General features: G+C 32.1%; 1 protein-coding gene across 7 annotated transcripts in view; it reads left to right on the top strand.

Moving 5' to 3' along the window:
- LOC117107729 (homeobox protein OTX-like) overlaps nucleotides 1–4,110 on the top strand; it is a 21,949-nt gene that overhangs the window by 6,473 nt on the left and 11,366 nt on the right. The window contains exon 1 of one of the 7 annotated variants that reach the window (XM_033249476.1): nucleotides 2,472–2,640. The exons of 5 other annotated variants lie outside the window; for them this stretch is intronic. The gene's annotated coding sequence lies outside the window, so the exon portion shown is untranslated. Of the gene's footprint in view, nucleotides 1–2,471; nucleotides 2,641–4,110 lie in introns of those variants that run through there. One more of the 7 variants, XM_033249478.1, reaches the window with a different exon arrangement.

Here is a 4,110-nt window from a genome sequence, read left to right on the forward strand (position 1 = left end):
ATTTATTTAACACGAATATTTCGTCCACACCGTTTCTGTGGACTTATCAGCGTAAGTTCATCCACAGGAGTGGGTTAAATTTCGTTTAATAAGTTTTGCAATAACGTTTTATCATAATTCAACAGGATGTAACATTCACATTTATTGAATACTTAGGCCTACATCATTTTTTTTTAAAGACATAGGCCTAGGAAATGCAATGGGCCTATATTATGATTACCTGTCTCGACATCTGAGCTTCAAATTATCAAGACCTTTTTTTCTCTTGACTTAGGCCTAGTTGATATAGATACTTAACCTGTATAGGAGTTCACTTATCACGACAAATGAATATTTTTCAAGCCTGATTGTAGAATACACCATATGAGGGCAGAATGGACACCGTTGCTATATGGACTCTTCAGAATTATTTTAATACTCGTTTGGTTTCGTTATATGAGAGTAAATGGGTTTATTCCATTTAGATTTGAATTCTCAACGAATTACAAGTGGCCTAGTGGTTAAGGCGTCTTAAAATCAAACAGGAGTTCCGAGTTCAAATCCCAGATTCACTCTCGCAGATTTCGTCATCTTTACCGTTTAAAATTCATAATTTTTTTTAAAAATATAAACACAAAATGGTATTGATGTTGTTTTCCACCGAGGATTGAGAAACTGTATTATTTTCAATTTAGTCATAATTCATATTAACAAATTAGTATATATAAAAAATCAACAGATTATTATGCCTCATGCAATTATACTTTTTCATTTATTTTTAGGTGATAGGTAATATTTTTAATTCGATTTAGGCCTATAAGGGCCATTTTTACCAAATGTCCTTTTAGCGGCCCAGTTTCACTGTGGCCATTTCCATTTTACGTGTAGGCCTACCCCACAGTTTGATATTGTTTATCTCTATTCATATACCACTGATTACGGTATATCTCTCGCTGCGTGATACTGCCTTAGTCGCAGACAGGAAGATAAGGAAAATTTAGTAACATAAGATTACATAATGGATCACAATTTAAAAGGTCACCAACCCCCAAAACATTCATTTCCACCAAGCTAGGCTTTTTGAAGGTAACTTCATTTTATTCTTGTTTTCTTTCTTCACAAAGCCCCCTCCCCCCACCACACACACACACACACACACACATCTGTTTCTATTGAGTTGTTACTGTAATTTAATAATTTTACATTTTTTTGTTTGGTAAATGTGAAAGAAATGACAGCAGCACTTTTAAGACTAACAATATAGAATTTATTCTCTAGCTTTGGTCCACAAGTGGACTTCATCAGGAGACTGTACAAGCATTTGGTAAATGTGTGCATTTTGTTGTTGATGCTTAATCTTTATATCTGATTTCAATTAGCATCTCAGTTTGTATATAAGGACCAATAACGAGTATCCTTCTATTTATGGTTGTTGTTGTTTCGTGAACGTGTTATGATTAATAATCACTGACATATAATCAGTGATAATGATTTCACATTTAATTTATTTATTTATATTTCTAATTTTAAAAGAATATGTCATATCACTAGATTTTAGTAACGAAACTATTCCTAAAATTAGTTACTAATAATATACTGTAATATTTAAACACCTTTAAAATAAATTAAAACATTAAATTGCTGATACTATAGAAATTTTGAAATTGGTGATGAACATATTTTTCATTCTAATTTTTATTTAAAATACGAAAATAAAATATTATATTAGAAAATACAATACTAACTTTATTAGCTCAAACAAACAGTATTGTAGGGTTTTCTAAATCAATATTAGGCCTACTAAATGGAAGTACCCTATATATCCATGAACTAATGAATAAGGAATGGAGCTTTATTGATACAAAAGTAAATAGCATAATGTGGGAATTAGTGACGAAACTATAATTAGGCCTAATAAAATATTGTAGTCCTATTTAGGCCTAGTATTTAATGGACAAAATGTGATGCCTAGTCGACGTGATGTATTTTAATATACCTCTAGGCCTAAATTGCATTTTTGTTTAACGACAATTAAAAGTCTGAAAAGTCAATAGGAATAATATAGTTTGCATCCTGTACTGATACATAAAACTTTAGGTCGGAATTATCAGGCAAACATCTGTCAAACGTGATTTAATCTGATCAAATTCAATTAGGGGAGCGCACGAGCATAAATCATTTTTTTTAAATTTTTTTGCACTCTTTTATATTTCGTTAAATTAGTGAAAAAGATTGTTCGAATATAATGAATCTCCCACCAAAACATAGCAACAACAATATCAGCAGTCAAAAACCACACAGGCTGGGACAGGGGCATCTGGGCCCGACAACCAATCGCGGTTCGCGTAATATCTTCATTAGCGATAACATTGATCCCGCAACAAAAAGTTTAAGTAAGGTTCTCTGTGATTGGCTAGTGTGAATAAAAGCGGAGAAGTCATGGACATCGGCGAATCAGAGGGGTGAACGGTATATAGTCAGACTGTGTGATATCCGTATTCTCAGTTGTAAACCTATAAACTAACTTGGGCTAGTGAACTAATCCATGACCGCTTGTTTCTGTGCTAAGTACGTCTCTGATCCGGATCCGCTTGTTATACGCATATATACGTAAGCCCTGTGTCTAACGGTGTAAGGATAAGACATAATTTCCTAATCCACGTAAGTTGATATTTTAAGTTTAAACCTTTTTAATTCTACATCACCATGCATTTCAAAGTAAGTAAACAATAACCTTATACAAACTCGTACCTGACCAAACCTTTAATTCTAACTAATGGTTAGGAGTACGGTAGCTTTTGGAAACTGATTTTGTCCAGGAATTATTACTATAAATGTATGCATTTCAGTCATAATGTTATAATTTATATGCAGTTATTATTAGAGTAATTATTGCTTTTGGTGGTGTGTTTTTCTACAAAAATGACTATTGTAACCCGCTGTGTTTTAGAATTTGTTTATCACAGGTTGTTGAATGCCTATTCCGTATTCTTTTTATTTTCAGCGTAGTTTTATGAATAATAGGTAGCATAATGCATGGTCGAATTCAAGTTCAATAATTGTTGTTAGTCAATGCGACCTTTCCTTTTCATTCTATACGCGCATTCAACACGTTTCCAAAACCTCAAAAAAAGTGCCAGTCTTAATATTTCCCGAGAGGCTAGCGTGTATTGTGGGGCATGTTACTGTATACAGACTTCACAAAAGCCTAACTACTTTTATTCTATGAATGCAAATTGGTTTCATTTGAGGGTACCACCGTGCTTGGAAATGGTTCAACCATGGAGGTATAAACTTAGGCCTACATGAACAGGTATATTTTCATATCCTGCTGCGCCTAGGAAACCCGGCCTAGCCCTACTTTTTTTAGTGATTCCGTTTCGTCTCTCTGAATAATATTATACTGTGCACAGTTTGCCAATGTATGTTAAAATACACATACTCGATTCAAGGTGCTCTATATATTTTTTTTTAAAGGATTGCTTCAATACTCAATACGGGACTACATCAGAAAGGCATATATTTGTAGGCATAATGAAAGCCGTACTATAACCTACTTGGCCTAATTAATTAGAAATAACATGAAATAGTACGATGCTGTACCGATTGAGTAAATTTTGTAATTATGAATAAGATATGGCTTGTATACGTACTTCCTGAATAATGCATAAGTATAACCATTGTTAGCTAATACATTTGGTTTTCAAAATTTGAACAGTTTCTCAGAATGTAATTAATAACGAGCATGAATATAACGTACGACGAAAATTGACCAGAATATGGTACAATATAATCTTTTTATATCGTTAAAAATCAACGCATTCATACATGACATAGTAATGTATATAACAATACTAGGTATATCATTAAAACACGTGTTATATGTACATTTATTTAATTATAGTTATATATCGTACACAGAGATAGTATATAATATTGCCTTAAAATTATGGTGTACATATAAATATATAGGCCTATATAAAACAGCAGTAGTCAAATGAACATGATGTGTTTATGCAGCAAACCTAATTTGAATACTATAGGCATATATATACATTATATATATATATATATATATATATATATATATATATACATATATAAAATGTATATCAAATGAAACTCTGGAAC

Source organism: Anneissia japonica, unplaced genomic scaffold (genome assembly GCF_011630105.1).
Source record: "Anneissia japonica isolate Jap-2015-1 unplaced genomic scaffold, ASM1163010v1 scaffold287871_len1641731_cov197, whole genome shotgun sequence".
Lineage (NCBI taxonomy): Eukaryota > Metazoa > Echinodermata > Crinoidea > Comatulida > Comatulidae > Anneissia > Anneissia japonica.